At 39.1% G+C, this 19237-nt stretch overlaps 1 pseudogene; it reads left to right on the forward strand.

The window, feature by feature from the left end:
- Nucleotides 1-11180: 11180 nt before the first annotated feature.
- On the forward strand, nucleotides 11181-18430 carry LOC121296239 (annotated as a pseudogene).
- The last annotated feature ends 807 nt before the right edge of the window (nucleotides 18431-19237 follow it).

Genomic DNA, 19237 nt, shown 5'->3' on the forward strand with positions numbered 1-19237 from the left:
AGCGAGACAGACTCAAAGAGTCAGCAAACTGAAAAGAGCGACCAAGTGGCTAAGTGGCAGTGCCAGCCGGCACGTCGAATACGAGAGCTAAAGGTGGGCGCAGAAATTAACCGAGCCCGGTGAATTGCGGCACGAAGTCAACGAACGTAACTAGGTTTTTCAGTGAGATAAACCGCCAGCTTCCCTTGCACAATTAAGGCAACGGAGAGTACCATCACTTATTTTTTTAATAACAAGAGTGTTGTAGAACAACAAATAGATTATGCTCAATCCCATAGTCATTCAGCCAATTACGTCAGAGATACAGAGGCCGGAAGACAGATACCTGACGATGATACCTATTATTTAATAGCTATTTTTTAATTGAAAGAGAACTACCTAGCCTAAGTTCAATTAATCAGTTTTGTAATCTACCAGTGGCTTCTGTTGCATACACATCGCTGATATAATAGTGCAAACCGTGGGTCAAACCAGCAATGTTTGTGTTGGGGTGCGTATTTATTTTTTTTGTTCTTAATCAATGTCATCCTTCTGGAGTCCTTTGAATGCCTTTAATTTGTTTGTTTTAATTTTAAACCATTTAAATGCATAACCATAACAAAACATATTGTGACATGGTCTTGCTCGTGTCACGTATGGGTAGCCACTATTCAAGCAGACAGAGAGACAACTGGGGGTGATGTTGAAACGCCAGCACAGGCGCACAGGATTTATTACAAACAGAAAACAAAAGTAAATAAAGGTGGTCATGTGATGTTACCAGCGATGGTAATGCACAGAGGACTATTACAGCAAGCTGTACAAACAGTGCAAAATAAAACACAATAAACTATAAATCAAAGGTGCCATGAAAACGGTAGGCCTCGCAGCAGCCCCGATCACAGCAATCGCCAAGGTTTTATACTGAAGCTCCGCCGAGACACGCCCACCCGTCTGCTGGAACAGCTGATTGATTTCAGCTGCTGCTCCACGCAGACGGGTAATTGTTCCCGACGGAGCGCCACAGCAGCTTAACAATTAATTAAATCAATCTATTACAACAATTAACCCAAAAATATACAATAAACTACATATTTCCCACAATGCCTAATCTGAAACCGAATTCTGGATTCAGTGCATCCCTAAGCCTTTGTAGTTTTATGTCGGACCAGGTCCAACATTACAATTTTCCCTTTCCTCCAATGTCGGAACCTGTCCGAGAGCATCAAAAAGACGTAAAACACGAGTCTGTATCATTTTTTTCTCCGGAAAAAGCAGAGAAAACCTAACAATGGCCTAGTGAGACCGACAGGAGCTGAATGAAACGAAAAAGAGGGCGTATCACACAGTCCCATCCACTAAAGAGATAACACAGACATAACAAAGGAGGTAGCTGCTTCTGCATCCAGTGCTCAAAGAACATCACGGACATTTGCAGAGTTTTTTGGGAGATGTTCTAGTAATAAAATAATGACTTGGATCGCATTATTGAGGAGTTTGGTGATAAAACGAGTGATCAGGATAGGATTTATCAGTATGCATGTCTATAAAGAGGTATGTGAAAAATACAGCGAACAAGGGCTTGGCTGTAGATACAGTACTGAGTGTCTTTTATGACTCAGTGCCTTGTAAACTTGTTTTACTCTGAACAAAAATAATTTTAAAAAGCGCGTTGGACCTGACGCACCTGACAAGCGCTTAATAAATGGACCGCTAAGGGTTAAAATGTGTTTTAATTATTTTATTTACCTCAAATGACAGGTAGCCGTGTTATAAGCGGTATAAACCACTTTGGGCTGTGCGGATCTCATGATATATACCATTTTATGGGTGGTTAAAGGCCCTCGGCTTACACCTCATGATATATTATCATGGGAACCGCACAGCCCGTTGTGGTTTAAACCTTACATATGTAATCAAGGACTGGTAATGGAATGTAAGACAATCAGTGTGATTGGTCAAGCAAGGTTTCAGTTATCCATATATTGGATGGATATGGACAATTGGAGCCTTGTCACATATTCAAAATCACTGCGCTGCCTCACAAAATTTAAAATAATGGTAGCCAGCTTGTGTACAATCAGAAGCTATAAAACTGAGTGACAAATTACCAGCAAAACAATCCAAAAAGTAGTAAGCAGACATGCCAATTTGGATGAAGAACAATTAAATGAACTGGAAGATAGCAAAATAGAAAAATAGCTGTCTTTATACTCACTCACCCCGACTTTGTCACTTTAATGCATTTTTAGTGGTTTGTAAACTCTACAGAAAAACAGAAAAAGACCGTTCTAAACATTATTCACCCCTCTCTGACATCGTTGAATTCAGAAATTTTTTGACAGGGGAAAAAAAAATAACTCTGAGCTATTTGAACTCTGCCCCCTGGTGTTTCTATTCAATGGCAATGTGCACAATATAAAAAATAAAGATGTATTTTCTTTTATATGTTTTAATTACTTTAATTTACTCAGCTTAACCTAATGTGTTGTTCAGACTTATAAATGGGACTACTTTATTGGTGTAAGAATATTTAACAATAAAACAAATAGTTTTTTCCCTAAACATGATTTATGCTTTTTTCTTCAAATCCACTGTTTTACCTGGATTATAAATACAATAAGGCCCCTCAGGGTGTCCGTATATGTTGAATATACAGACTTCTTGGGGGACTGGAGGCACTCGACTTCATCTCGTGCTGCACAATGCCCTGTATCTTCAATGTATATGGAGACCCCATCTTCCAGTCTAACAGCTTCCAGTTGTCCTGGGCAAGGCTTGGTTTTAGTATCTTTTCTTGGTGGTTGCTCTCCTGGACAGAGGAATATTGCCTTTTGATGGAACTGGTGGCAACTTATTGGTCAGGTTATGCTTATCTTCCAATGCTAAGGCCAAATATTGCAGCACCTAGTCATGGCACCAAGTAAACCATCCTTGGCAAAGACCCACCTTACATCCTGTCAAAATGTGCCTTAATGTTGCAGATGAAGAACACAAAGGACATGAGGGATCCTCACCCACCCAGAGGTTTAGGTTCTATGGTGATGGGAGAACATCATATGTTGATCTGATGAGGAAACTGATCCTGCTCTGTTCCATTGTCCATAGGTCTTGCCAGCCGATCTTGCATTGTTCCACACTCTCCCATCTCCTCCGTTCTCCCTGCTTGGCCTGGGAAACGGCCTTTCCATACACCTGATCCTCTCCTCCTACTTTTGCACCTCGTTGACTACCAGCTTCCTCCATTGAGCTGGGGTTGCCTTGTGCCGTGTCGGAGGAGCTGAACTGAGACCAAGACCTCCTTTTCCATGCTGAACTTGCCCCATAATATCTTCGATTCGAAGGGCAGCCTTAGCATCTTTCACACATCCTACCCCACAACTTCCAAGTGAAAAAAATGTTCTAGAAATTTGTTGAAAATTAATTAAAAATAAAAACTGAAATAGCTTGGTTCGATAAGTGTCCACCCCCCTTGTAATAGCAATCCTAAATTAGCTCAAGTGTAACCAATTGCTTTCAAAATCACACACCAAGTTAAGTGACCTCCACTTGTGTTAAGTTGTAGTAATTCACATGATTTCAGGATAAATTCAGAAGTTCCTGTAATCACTCTGCTGGGTGGTGCATTTCAAAGCAAAGACTCAACCATGAGCACAAGGGGGTTTTAAAAAGAACTCTGGGACAAACTTGTTGAAAGGCAAAGATCAGGGGATGGGTATAAAAAAATATCAAAGGCCTTGAATATCCCTGGGAGCATGGTCAAGATGATTATTAAGAGCTACATGCTTTTATGGCCAAGACTGGTAAAAGTGTGCATATGACAACAATATCCCAAGCACTCCACAAATCTGGCCTATATGGTAGTGTGGCAAGAAGGAAGCCATTACTCAAGAAAGCACAAGTTGAATCCCATTTGAAATATGCAAAAAAAACACATAGGAGATTTGGTAGTCATGTGGCAAAAAGTTTTGTGGTCTGACGAAATTAAAATGGAACTTTTTGGCCTAAATGCAAAGTGTTATGTTTGGTGCAAACCCAACACAGCGCATCACCCAAAGAACACCATCCCTACTGTGAAGCATGGTGGTGGCAGCATAATGTTATGGGGGTGTTTCTTATCAGCAGGGACTGGGGCACTTGTCAGAATGGAAATGAAAATGAATGGAGCAAAGTACAGAGAAGTCCTTGAGGAAAACCTGCTGCCCTCTGCAAGAAAAAAATTCATCTTTCAGCATGACAACGACCCAAAGCAACAGCCAAAGTTTCTCTGAAGTGGCTAAGGAACAAAAAGGTAAATATCCTTTAGTGGCCCCGTCAGATTCCCGACCTAAATCCAATCCAATATGTGGCATGACTTGAAGATTGCTGTCCATCAATACTCCCCAAGGAACTTGACAGAGCTTGAAAAGTTTTTTAAAGAAGAATGGTCAAATATTGTCGAATCTAGGTGTGCAAAGTTGGTAGAGACCTATCCCAACAGATTCACAGCTGTAATTGCTGCCTAAGGTGCTTCCACCAAGTATTAACTCAGGGGGGTGGAGACTTGTCCAATTATGATTTTTCAGTTTTGTATTTTTAATATATAATCTTTTTCTCAATAAAAACTTTTTTCCCCTTAACAGTGTGGAGTATAGTGTTTATATAAGTTGGAAAAAAATCCTCATTTAAATGTATAAAACTCTGAGGCACTGACACAACAAAATGTGAAAAAAGTTCAAGGGGGTGTAGACTTTCTATAGGCACTGTATATACCACTGTAGTGAAAAGTTTACATACTCCAATGGAAATTTCACGAAAACAAATTATAGGAAAAATCTTGTAGGAAAAGTTTTGCTTTTGTGGATGAGGAAAACAAGTTAAAAGACATAGCTGTCTACAATTATTTATTTCAGGAATGTTTTGGCAAAACTCAAAAAATGCTAATTCAAAAGAATTCATACCCTGACAAGGAAAATTAATTAATAGCTAGTTGAGGCACCATTATCAATAATAACCTCTTTTATGAATGATTAGGATATTTGTCAATGAGCTTTTGGAATGATTCTTTAGTGATTTTTTTTTTTACCATTCTTCAACACAAGATTGTTCCAGTTCATTCAAATTTTGAGGACTTCTCTTGTGCACAGCCTTCTTCAACTCATACCAAAGATTCCCAATTGGATTTAGATTGGGACTTTGACTAGGCCATTCCAGAACCTTGATTTTATTCTTCTTTAATTTGCTACTAGTTTTTTTTTTTTTTTATGCAGTACCATTTTTCTGATATCTTACGCTGCGGTTTAAATGGCCAACCCTGAGTGAACACGTAATACTGGTATAATTTTTTTTTAAACACATACATTATTAGTATCTGTCATAAAGCGTGAGACCATTGTTAATAGAACTTCCCTGTTTGCTGATATTGGATTTTGGATATTCGGGTAGATATTTGATATTCGCGCATTCACTACATTCTACTCAATTAACAGTTCCTAGCTCCTACATACAAACTCGAAAAAGAATGCCATTTCACCCTATGCAAGATGTCATGTTAAGGAGTAATTTAAGTGAGTTTTGCATTCTCCATTGCTGGACTGAACAGCTACTGTATTTTGGAATGTTATTGTTTCATTAATCTAAAGTTATACTAATATTTTATTAAATGTCCAGTTTGAGCACATTTTCATGAAAGCACAAAGTGAAACTGACAGAAACTTATTTGCAGAGTTCAAAATGTTCGGCTTGATATCCACATTTTTCTTACTTGGATAACGGATAATATATGAAAATTTGTAGCAATTTGTATAAAACATTCACCAAATGAAGGGCATATATTTAGAGTATATAAAATAACATACATTTAGAATAGAAAAAACATGAATTTATATTATTAACCCTTAGCGGCCCATTTATTCAGTGCCTGTCAGGCGTGTCAGGTCCAATATATTTTCACATGCGCTGTTTATTTTACATGCGCTGTTTAATTTTTTTTTTTTACAGTAAAACAGGTTTAAAAGGCAATGCATATCAAATGGACACTAAGTACTGCATCTCCAGCCAAGCCCTACCCCTTTATGGAGTGGTACTTTTTGTTTGACTTTCTAACGCCACTTTTTATTAGAATTCGCTCTCTCATTTTTCTCTATTTTCTTTTGATAGAACACAAAGGAGTGGGAAAAAACTGGACCAACACAAAACCGCCCTGAAAGCAAAACACAAAATACACATTTATTCTGTCTGATCTTCCTTCATATGCATTTTTTTCTTAATTTACTACAATCAGTATATTAATTTTTTTTCACAAGTTTCATTGTGCTATCAACAATAGATTCAAGCAGAGCTGTTCTTTGAGCACCACAAAAAGAAGCTTGTGGAAACATATGATACACGTTCAACTTAATGCAATGAACACAAATACATATAGATGAGTTGTATTTGATATGTTTAGTTAAATGAAAATCATGATGTTTCAAAGCAAAGGCTGATTATTATTATTATTATTATTATTATTATTATTATTATTATTATTATTATTATTATTATTATGTATCGCATTAAAACATATCGTAATAGGGCCTGCACTTTGGTAAAAAAACTGCATATTGAATTAAATTATTTTCTTTCCCACAACTGTATTAATAATTGTGTTTTTTCATTGATTCATTTGCTGTTCTATTTTGAGACTTGCATGTTTTTTCTCACAGTAACTGCAACATTTTGTGTTACTGTCTGTTTAGATTACTAACTCGCAAATCAATGAGACATGTCTAAATTTACACCATAGCATGACAGCTTTCATATGGTGAAATAGCATTCCTTTCAAATTTGTTTGTAGGAGTTATGAACCATTATATGACGCAAACTACAGTATAATTTAAAGTGAATATGTATAAATATTTTGTGTGTATGTAACTACAGATTGCTAACTTGCAAATCGACGAGACATGGCTTAAACTACTCCTTAGACATTGTGACATCTTGTACAGGGTGAAATGGCATTCTTTTGCGAGTTTGTATGTAAGAGCTAGGAATTGTTAAATCAGTAGAATGTAATGAATGTGCGAATATCCAATATCAACTGAACTTCACTGGGGTCTAAAAATGAATACAATGAATGAATTGGTAGATAAAAAATGATTACTTTATCAAAATTCTGACTACGGAAAAAGAAAGAAAAAAAAACAGGAGCAAATACCTAGCGATAACATTACCATGATCCAAGTAAAGACTTCCTTGTTTTATCAGTACGAATACAGTAATAGACTAAATACAATCTTGAGGTGCATTAATTTATCTATCTGATTTCTTTTTATAATAGATTGCCAATACCTTGCATACTTCTCTTGTTTAACGAGTGAAATGTGTTCTTTAACAAACATACAAACTATAACTTACACACATAGCTAACGAATGCCACTTTTTAATAAAACAAAGCCAGCATGTTTTTTTTTTTGTTGGTTGATATCCCTTATTCCATTATCCTATTATATTCAGAATTTAGGTACATCTGTTATGTTTTGGGTCATAGTGACCCGATGTAATTTCAAACTAATTTAAACAGCCTTAAATTGATTAACTGTTTTTATTTGCAAAGGTTTTACTCTTTTATGCTCTTTTAGTCCAGGAGCTGTATAAAACTTATTTGACTGCCAACCTGGGAGCTCCTGATTTTGGAGTGTCTTTACCAGAGATGCTGTTGCAATACTGACAGTGAAAATTAGGCTCTGCCTTGTAGATATATATTGTTTGGTTTTGTTGTTTATAAATATCTCCAGACAGGTGCAGCCATTTCCACAGATAATAATACAAATATAATAAAAATAAAATAACAAATTGAAGAAGTTTGTTTTATTCCTGCACACAAATCTACATAGATAAATGCCACGGGTCACAGTGAAACATCTTATTTGTATAAATGACCTGTTCTAAAAAGAATAAACCTCTCAAAGGTTCTGTTTTCTGTGTATAAGTTCATGATCCCAACTTAGGAAAAGCTATAAAATATTATACAGAAAATAAAAATAAAAATAGCATTTAAGCTAATTGCAAACTAGAGTCAGGTCAAATAGAACCGAAACCTAATAGGATGGTTAATACTGCTTAATTAATTTCTTCAGAATTATACAGCATTTTAAAATCCAGTGAAAAGGTAGGGTGAAAGGTGACATATTTATGAACAAAGCAGTTAGTATAACACATTGCATTAATCTTTTAAATGTAGCAGTGCCATGCTGGAACTTCATTTTCAAAACAGCTCGATTGTGCTTGTAACCTTATAATTTATAAGTTCATAGAATGCATGATTTTTTTTTTTAAATCGTTGTCTCTGTAGGTGGGTATGATTTGTTAGTTACAGAAAGCTCAGTCAAGAGAATAATTTCGTACAACTTAATTCGCACCGATGAAGCATAACTTGGTTAACTGTACTGATTGCATATCAAATGCTCAGATGACAGATATGGTTGTGTTCTTGTAGAACTTAAGGATAAAACAAACATAATAACCACTTTGCCACAGTGCAACATAGTTTTTTTAATTTTTTTAAGGGTTACTTTTTCTTTTTGTTAATTTGCAATACCTAGCCTCTGCATTTAGTTCCCCCAGATGCCTGCTTCTGCCAAGGTTACAGGCTTCTGTGCATGATAGTCTTTATTAATTTAAAGATAGGGGAGGACTTATTTTTAAGTCTGGCCAGCTTCCAAGAGTTTATACACTCTAATAACAAAGGCAAACAGACAAGCTTTTTCTCCCGACAGTAACACTTGTTCAGTTTTCTTAGTTCAAAATTGTTATTCTGCTAATAATTTGCTACAATAGTATTTCCAGTGGTTGTATATTCTTTAAAACACAGTACACTTATTACAGTATTCTGACATTGTCAGTTAGTACTGAACTTCTCTAAACTTTAACTGTAATATGTTATTTCAACAATAATAATTTTATTTGTATAACAGTTTAGCTTTAAATGATTTTATAACATGTATTTCCAATTCAGATATTTCTATATAGCATTATCTTTTATAAATTGTAATCTTATTTTACTTCATTGATATACACAGAAGCCAAGAGGTTAATTTTTAATTAGGCACCTGCTTGGCAGCAAATCAATGCAGAATATTAAAACGTAGGACTGCTATATTTTGATACAGACTAACATCCTCATGTATTTCCTAAAGTTATTATATTAAGTTTCTTATTTTTAAAATCTCACAATCTTCTATTTAAATACTTTAGTTTTTTTCTAATTAAAAAATATGCTTTTGCCTGATAAGGCAGGTTTGAAACTTTCAGCAGGTTGGCTAATAATATTTTTCTACTGTTATGCTAGAATAAACAGGAATACAATATTCTCATAGACTAATACAGAGTACATTATACATTACTTTCTGAATAATGTGTTTTAACAATTTGTTTAATATTTCTGCTGACGTTATATTCTTTTAAAATACATTACATTCGGTACAATATTTGTTGCAGTTTCACAAATGTTCAAATGGTATCCCAAAGATCGTCCTGCTTCCAGGAGTGGTGACAGTCTTGGGTCAGTTTCTGCTCTCAGTGAGTCTGATAAAAGCCACCACAGGTGTGGGTGACAATCTTTAAAAGCCTGATACCTGCAAAAACTTAAATCTTGTTAGCTGGGCTCCCATCTCTACATTCTCATTCCCATTGTCAGTGGGATGACTTCAAATACATTAAGCTGTTTCTATCAAAGAGCCATCCATCTCTACCACAGATACCTTTCGCTCAAAAAAGGTGCAAGGGAAGATGGGTTTTGTTGATTTTGTTTTGTTGAGTCAAGGTTGTTATAATAGTAGAAAAATGCTAGTGGAGACTTTGAGTAAATTGTTGGTGTTCATAATGCATCAGAGTAGAAAAATACAACATGTCTAAGGCTTTTGCGCAGCATTGTGTGTGTGTGTGTGTGTGTGTGTGTGTGTGTGTGTGTGTGTGTGTGTGTGTGTGTGTGTGTGTATATATATATATATATATATATATATATATATATATATATATATAAAGCAAAGCAAGGAGGGGGTTAAAAATCATCCCTGCCAACCATACATACAAACGTGTGTTAATTGTTTTGTTAATTTGTTTTGTGTTTAATTAATTGTTTTGGCAGTTGGCTAATCATTGTAAATGAATGCCAGCTGCCTATACCTGTTTCTGTGGGAAATACAAACCCCATGGCTAATTCAATCGAGACTGAATTAAGCAGAAGGCTGTGTGCTCTGTTTCCGAACAGTCACAATAGTGAGTACTGTATGTATGAGTGTGTATTTTGAAAAACTGTGTTTTTGTTTTGTATGTTATGCCAGGTAAACAGCTTAGCTATCCTGCACATTAGTCAGGGAACCTGCATAATTGTGTAGTAAGTGCTCAGAAATTTAAATAGAAAATTAATTAAAAATAAAAACTGAAATGCTTGGTTGGATAAGTGTCCACCACCCTAGTAATAGCAATTCTAAATTAGCTCAGGTGTAACCAATTGCCTTCAAAATCACACACAAAGTTAAGTGGCCTCCACTTGTGTTAAATTGTAGTGATTCACATGATTTCAGGATAAATTCAGCAGTTCCTGTAAGTTTCCTCTGCTGGGTAGTGCATTTCAAAGCAAAGACTCAACCATGAGCACCAAGGCACAAAGAACTCCGGAACAAAGTTGTTGAAAGGCACAGATCAGGGGATGGGTATAAAAAAAAATCTAAGGCCTTTAATATACCTTGACGCATGGTCGACGATTATTAAGAAGTGGAAGGTGTATGGCACTACCAAGACCCTGCCTAGGACAGGGTCCAACATTGGACTGGAAAGGGAAAATCTTAACTTGGACCACAAAGGGTTAAGCGAAGACAATGTATTTGGCATGAAATTAATCTAGTTTCCACTACTATTTCTGAACGATTGTGACACAACTGTATTTTAAACATATTTTAATAATCACAGGTTTAATAAAAGCCTATGGCGAAATCCATAGGAAAATGTAATTTCTGGAACCCATAGGACAGGAAGTGACATTACACTCCGGCTCTCTATTCACTACAAGTCCCAACATGCATTGCACGCTGTGGTGTGAACCGCGGCATAAGTGCACAGTTCACAGGCATATGCTGTGCATTTCGTTACAGTGCACTGTGTCACTCATACACCTCACTTAACAACTGTCACAACACCCTCACTCACTCAACAATAGCTAGCAAACTAGTTAGCTATCAAAAATGGCTAAAAGGAAAGTGGAGAGAGATGGCAGAATGTTCCAGGACAGGTGGGAGATTGAATACATGTTCGTAGAGCACAGGGAAAAACCTGTTTGTCTAATTTGCAAAGAGGTATCAGTATTGAAAGAATTTAACTTACGATGCCACTACGAGACCAAACACAGAGACAAATATGGAAACTTAGATAGAGAGCAAGGGCTACAGAAGGTGGCAGAGTTAAAGAAAAGACTTGAGCTCAAACAGAATATGTTCACCATGGCAAAATCACAGTGATGCGGTTGTAATGGCAAGTCTCATCGTAGCAGAGGAAATAGCTAAATCAGGCAAGCTCTTCTTCGAGGGTAATTTCATAAAGTGGTGCATGCTTAAAGTTAGTGAGGTAGTGTGCCCAGACAAAAGGCAAGTATTTGCAAATGTTAGTCTCTCGAAAAATACCATAGCTGAGAGAGTGGATGAGTTAGCTACCAATCTGCAAGATGAGCGCAGTGGAAAAGCAAAAGACTTAATTGCATACTCACTGGCTGCTGACAACAGCAAAGACGCTACAGACACAGCTCAGTTGTCAATTTTCATCCGTGGGGCGAATCCCGACCTATCCATCACTGAAGAGCTTTTGGGTGTCATAGCGATGCATGGCACTACCACAGGGAAGGATATTTTTCAACAGGTCAAGATTGCTCGTTTGGTTTTTAGTAGCTTATTGATCCCAAAATCTCATCAAGCAGCTTCTTGAAGGATCCCAGGGTGTCAGCTTCAACAACATTACTGGGGAGTTGATTCCAGACCCTCACAATTCTCTGTGTAAAAAAGTGTCTCCTATTTTCTGTTCTGAATGCCCCTTTTTCTAAACTCCATTTGTGACCCCTGGTCCTTGTTTCTTTTTTCAGGCTGAAAAAGTCCCTTGCGTCCACACTGTCAATACCTTTTAGAATTTTGAATGCTTGAATTAGGTCGCCGCGTAGTCTTCTTTGTTCAAGACTGAACAGATTCAATTTTTTTAGCCTGTCTGCATATGACATGCCTTTTAAGCCCGGAATAATTCTGGTCGCTCTTCTTTGCACTCTTTCTAGAGCAGCAATATCTTTTTTATAGCGAGGTGACCAGAACTGCACACAATATTCAAGATGAGGTCTTACAAGTGCATTGTACAGTTTTAACATTACTTCCCTTGATTTAAATTCAACTTTCACAATGTATCCGAGCATCTTGTTAGCCTTTTTTATAGCTTCCCCACATTGCCTAGATGAAGACATTTCTGAGTCAACAAAAACTCCTAGGTCTTTTTCATAGATTCCTTCTCCAATTTCAATATCTCCCATATGATATTTATAATGTACATTTTTATTTCCTGCGTGCAGTACCTTACACTTTTCTCTATTAAATGTCATTTGCCATGTGTCTGCCCAGTTCTGAATCTTGTCTAGATCATTTTGAATGACCTTTGCTGCTGCAACAGTGTTTGCCACTCCTCCTACTTTTGTGTCGTCTGCAAATTTAACAAGTTTGCTTACTATACCAGAATCTAAATCATTAATGTAGATTAGGAATAGCAGAGGACCTAATACTGATCCCTGTGGTACACCACTGGTTACCACACTCCATTCTGAGGTTTTTCCTCTAATCAGTACTTTCTGTTTTCTACATGTTAACCACTCCCTAATCCATGTACATGTGTTTCCTTGAATCCCAACTGCGTTCAGTTTGAGAATTAATCTTTTGTGCGGGACTTTGTCAAAAGCTTTCTGGAAATCTAAATAAACCATGTCATATGCTTTGCAATTATCCATTATCGATGTTGCATCCTCAAAAAAATCAAGCAAGTTAGTTAGGCACGATCTCCCTTTCCTAAAACCATGTTGACTGTCTCCCAGTACTCTGTTACCATATAGGTAATTTTCCATTTTGGCTCTTATTATAGTTTCCATAAGTTTGCATATAATAGAAGTCAGGCTTACTGGTCTGTAGTTACCTGGTTCAGTTTTGTTTCCCTTTTTGTGGATCGGTATTACGTTTGCAATTTTCCAGTCTGTCGGTACAACCCCTGTGTCAAGAGACTGCTGCATGATCTTGGTTAGCGGTTTGTAAATTACTTCTTTCATTTCTTTGAGTACTACTGGGAGGATCTCATCCGGCCCAGGGGATTTGTTTATTTTAAGAGCTCCTAGTCCCTTTAACACTTCTGCCTCAGTTATGCTAAAGTTATTTAAAACTGGATAGGAACTGGATGACATGTGGGGCATGTTGTCAGTATCTTCCTTTGTAAAAACTTGTGAAAAGTAATCATTTAATATATTTGCTATTTTTTTTTCTTCCTCTACGATTTTGCCATTTGTATCTCTTAAACATTTAATCTCCTCTTTGAATGTTCTCTTGCTGTTGTAATATTGGAAAAACATTTTGGAATTGGTTTTAGCTCCCTTAGCAATGTTCATTTCTATTTCTCTCTTGGCCTTTCTAACTTCCTTTTTGACTTGCATTTGCAGTTCTGTGTACTCTTTCTGTGTACTTTCTTTTTGGTCCTTTTTTAATGCTCTGTAAAGTGCCTTTTTTCGCTGAATATTTTTTTTAATTGATCTATTAAACCATTTTGGCAATTTAGTTTTACATTTAGATTTGTCTACTTTAGGGATATAATTGTTTTGCGCCTCTAGTACTACATTTTTGAAGAACAACCATCCTTCTTCTGTGGGTGTTTTCTCTATTTTACTCCAATCTACTTCTGTTAGTCTCTGTTTCATACCTTCATAGTTTGCTTTTCTAAAATTGTAAACCTTAGCTTTAGTCTTTACTTTTGAGGATTTAAAAAACACTTCAAATGAGACCATGTTGTGGTCTGAGTTTGCCAGTGGTTCTCTGACCTCTGTTTTAGTTATTCTATCTTCGTTATTTGAAAAGACTAAATCAAGGCATGCCTCCCCTCTAGTGGGTGCCTTGACAAATTGTGTTAGGAAGCAGTCATTTGTCATTTCCACCATTTCTATTTCATCCTTCGCGCTACCCACCGGGTTTTCCCATTTTATTTGGGGGAAGTTGAAATCCCCCATTAGTATGGCTTCTCCTTTGCTACACACATTTCTAATGTCATTGTATAACAGATTATTGTGCTCACCGTCTGAATCTGGCGGTCTATAGCATGCTCCTATTATTATGCCCTTTGAATTTTTGTCTGTTATTCTGACCCATATTGATTCGGTTTTATTTTCTTTGTCCAGGTTTAACACCTGGGCTTCAAGACTGTTTCTTATGTATAGCGCTACCCCTCCTCCTCTTCTGTCCTGCCTGTCTTTCCTATACAGTGTATACCCACAAATATTATATTCGTCCCCATCACTCTCAGATAACCACGTTTCTGTAACACCTATCACATCATAGTTACCTGTTAGTGCAGTAGCTTCAAGTTCTAGAATTTTGTTTCTGATACTTCTAGCATTTAGATAAACACATTTAATGGTTGTCTTACCTGAGTTGTTGTTCTTGTTTTGATGCGGTCTCCCTTCTGTTTTTTTGTTGATTTCTCCCCCCTTCCTTTCTAGTTTAAATGCTTCCGAACCTGCTCGAGGATCTTTTCTCCAAGTAGACTAGTTCCCTTGTTATTTAAATGCAGTCCATCCCGTCTATACAGATAGTCCTCGTTGTAGAAAGTGGTCCAATGATCAAGATAGGTGAAGCCTTCCCGTGTGCACCACGTCTTCAACCATTGGTTTTGATTTATTATTTCCAGCTGTCCATATGGTCCTTTGCAAGGTGCGGGTAGTATACCAGAAAATACCACAGTTTTGGTTTTCTCTTTTAATTTCCTTCCTAGCTCTCTGAATTTGTTTTGCAGGGATTTTGGTCTGTCTCTTCCAATGTTGTTTGTACCGATGTGGACGACTACTACCGGGTCGTCTCCTGTTCGTTCTAGGAGCCTGTCCACGTTTTCAGTGATGTGCTTGACCGAGGCTCCCGGAAGGCAGCACACTGTTGTAGTAAGGGGGTCCAAACTGCGAATTGAACTTGCTGTGTTTCTCAATATGGAGTCCCCAACAATCATGACCTCCCTTCTTTTTGCTGTCTGGTCACCACTGTCAATGGGGTCCTGGATGTTGTTCCTTTCATTCTCTTGTTGTTGGTTCTGCTCATCAAAATTCTGAAGTGACTCAAATCTGTTGGTTGTTTTGATTTCTGGTGGTTGTGTTTGACGAAGTTTCTTTTTTTCCCTGCTTCTGCCTACCTGAACCCAGCTGTTCTGACCTTCTATCTCCCTGGTGGCTTTCAGTCTGTTAGGGGTGATGCAGACTTCCATGAATTGTGGGTGTGCCAGTTCCTCAAGATCCTGTTGCTGTCTCACTTCTTCCAGCTCCATTTCTAGCATGCTTACTAGTTTATGCAAATCCTGGATCGCGCGGCACTTTACGCACACTTGGTTTAGCTCCGCTGGGTTTTCTCTGATTTCCCACATCAAGCAGGTGTCACAGATTACTGGCTTGAAGACCATGTTGAGGGTTTTTTTTTTTTTTTAAGTTTAGTTTCTTCTGCAGCCGTCAACCTGCTTTCAAACTGCTTCGAAACTGCTCTGTACTTTTCCACGCTGTACTTCTCCCACTCGCTGTCGCTTCCACTCGCTGTCGCTGGGAAGACTGCCTCGTTTAACTGCGTTGTTCAGCTGTGCTGTCGGCTCCTCCCCTCGCCCGTGTCTCAAAACGGCGCTGAATTTGAATCAGCTGCTCCGAGTTTCAGCTTGTTTGTTATCAGAAAAACACACGCGGCTGTGTTTCCCCAATGTCCTCTGTTTTCTGATTAAAGCAATTCAAGATGCAATTTCTCCTTTCTGCTTCTAAACTGCTCTGTACTTTTCCACGCCTGTACTTCTGCCACTCGCTGTCGCTTCCACTCGCTGTCGCTGGGAAGACTGCCTCGTTTAACTGCGTTGTTCTGCTGTGCTGTCGGCTCCTCCCCTCGCCCGTGTCTCAGAACGGCGCTGAATTTGAATCAGCTGCTCCGAGTTTCAGCTTGTTTGTTATCAGAAAAACACACGCGGCTGTGTTTCCCCAATGTCCTCTGTTTTCTGATTAAAGCAATTCAAGATGCAATTTCTCCTTTCTGCTTCGAAACTGCTCTGTACTTTTCCACGCTGTACTTCTCCCACTCGCTGTCGCTTCCACTCGCTGTCGCTGGGAAGACTGCCTCGTTTAACTGCGTTGTTCTGCTGTGCTGTCGGCTCCTCCCCTCGCCCGTGTCTCAAAACGGCGCTGAATTTGAATCAGCTGCTCCGAGTTTCAGCTTGTTTGTTATCAGAAAAACACACGCGGCTGTGTTTCCCCAATGTCCTCTGTTTTCTGATTAAAGCAATTCAAGATGCAATTTCTCCTTTCTGCTTCGAAACTGCTCTGTACTTTTCCACGCCTGTACTTCTCCCACTCGCTGTCGCTTCCACTCGCTGTCGCTGGGAAGACTGCCTCGTTTAACTGCGTTGTTCTGCTGTGCTGTCGGCTCCTCCCCTCGCCCGTGTCTCAAAACGGCGCTGAATTTGAATCAGCTGCTCCGAGTTTCAGCTTGTTTGTTATCAGAAAAACACACGCGGCTGGCTGTGTTTCCCCAATGTCCTCTGTTTTCTGATTAAAGCAATTCAAGATGCAATTTCTCCTTTCTGCTTCGAAACTGCTCTGTACTTTTCCACGCTGTACTTCTCCCACTCGCTGTCGCTTCCACTCGCTGTCGCTGGGAAGACTGCCTCGTTTAACTGCGTTGTTCTGCTGTGCTGTCGGCTCCTCCCCTCGCCCGTGTCTCAAAACGGCGCTGAATTTGAATCAGCTGCTCCGAGTTTCAGCTTGTTTGTTATCAGAAAAACACACGCGGCTGTGTTTCCCCAATGTCCTCTGTTTTCTGATTAAAGCAATTCAAGATGCAATTTCTCCTTTCTGCTTCTAAACTGCTCTGTACTTTTCCACGCTGTACTTCTCCCACTCGCTGTCGCTTCCACTCGCTGTCGCTGGGAAGACTGCCTCGTTTAACTGCGTTGTTCTGCTGTGCTGTTGGCTCCTCCCCTCGCCCGTGTCTCAAAACGGCGCTGAATTTGAATCAGCTGCTCCGAGTTTCAGCTTGTTTGTTATCAGAAAAACACACGCGGCTGTGTTTCCCCAATGTCCTCTGTTTTCTGATTAAAGCAATTCAAGATGCAATTTCTCCTTTCTGCTTCGAAACTGCTCTGTACTTTTCCACGCTGTACTTCTCCCACTCGCTGTCGCTTCCACTCGCTGTCGCTGGGAAGACTGCCTCGTTTAACTGCGTTGTTCTGCTGTGCTGTTGGCTCCTCCCCTCGCCCGTGTCTCAAAACGGCGCTGAATTTGAATCAGCTGCTCCGAGTTTCAGCTTGTTTGTTATCAGAAAAACACACGCGGCTGTGTTTCCCCAATGTCCTCTGTTTTCTGATTAAAGCAATTCAAGATGCAATTTCTCCTTTCTGCTTCGAAACTGCTCTGTACTTTTCCACGCCTGTACTTCTCCCACTCGCTGTCGCTTCCACTCGCTGTCGCTGGGAAGACTGCCTCGTTTAACTGCGTTGTTCTGCTGTGCTGTCGGCTCCTCCCCTCGCCCGTGTCTCAAAACGGCGCTGAATTTGAATCAGCTGCTCCGAGTTTCAGCTTGTTTGTTATCAGAAAAACACACGCGGCTGTGTTTCCCCAATGTCCTCTGTTTTCTGATTAAAGCAATTCAAGATGCAATTTCTCCTTTCTGCTTCTAAACTGCTCTGTACTTTTCCACGCTGTACTTCTCCCACTCGCTGTCGCTTCCACTCGCTGTCGCTGGGAAGACTGCCTCGTTTAACTGCGTTGTTCTGCTGTGCTGTCGGCTCCTCCCCTCGCCCGTGTCTCAAAACGGCGCTGAATTTGAATCAGCTGCTCCGAGTTTCAGCTTGTTTGTTATCAGAAAAACACACGCGGCTGTGTTTCCCCAATGTCCTCTGTTTTCTGATTAAAGCAATTCAAGATGCAATTTCTCCTTACTGCTTCTAAACTGCTCTGTACTTTTCCACGCCTGTACTTCTCCCACAGTGTGTAGATGAGATGAAGCGAATTGGTCGTGTGGAAACACACGTACGAGACCCCCACTGCGACTTTGTTCTAACTAGCCTACTGTGCACTGATTTCGAAAGAAGATTTGCCGACTTCAAGATGCAGCAGTTCACTTTCGAGCTCTTCTCCAATCCTTTTGCAGTGGATGTGGACAGTGCCCCAGTGGATATCCAAATGGAATTAATCAAGGTATAATGCAACAGTGCACTCAAGGCCAAGTTCGCCCAGTTTTACTCCTTTCATCCCAGACATGTTAGCACAGCTCCGCCTTCATGTTGCCCGTGTCCTCTCCATGATTGGAAGCACATACCTATGCGAACAGCTGTTCTCACTGATGAAGATAAACAAATCCTCTCAAGGAACACGTCTGACGGACAAGCATCTTCAATCCAAGTTCAAGTTGCCTCCGTGCAGGGTTTTGTCAAGGCTGACCAGCTTGCCTCAAAGAAACTGTGCCAGATATCAGGTTCCACAAGTAGCAACAAATAGGCTTAGGTAGGACAGTTATTTTTATTTATGAATATCATTTGTGATATAAATATATGTTTTACTTATGTTGAAATGTCTCAAATCCTATATGAAGTTAGTTTGGCCTGAGTGATACTGTTATAGCTGTAGATGTACGTTACTAGCTGGCTTTCTTGTAGCTTGGTTACGCTGCTGTGTTATACGCCTGTGTCGTAAAAGGCTTGCTATTATGTTTTGCGACATTGCGTTTGTGTACAAGTGATATTAAAAACGTGAGACACAAATCGAAACACTAGTCTATTTCATCTTATTGAAACACAACAGACACATCATACTAACAATAATAAATGGTTAATAAATGGTTGCATCATTCATATGCACTTTTTTTCAGGGGGGGTGGTTGGATGGCAAAATATTTACATCCGACCCTCCACTTCAATTTCATTTCTCAAAGTGGCCCCCAGTGCAATTGAGTTTGACACCCCTGCTCTAGGAGGATATACAACCATGCTGCTGCATACAGGGACATTTTCG

This window comes from Polyodon spathula, chromosome 21, assembly GCF_017654505.1.
Source record: "Polyodon spathula isolate WHYD16114869_AA chromosome 21, ASM1765450v1, whole genome shotgun sequence".
In the NCBI taxonomy this organism is placed as follows: domain Eukaryota; kingdom Metazoa; phylum Chordata; class Actinopteri; order Acipenseriformes; family Polyodontidae; genus Polyodon; species Polyodon spathula.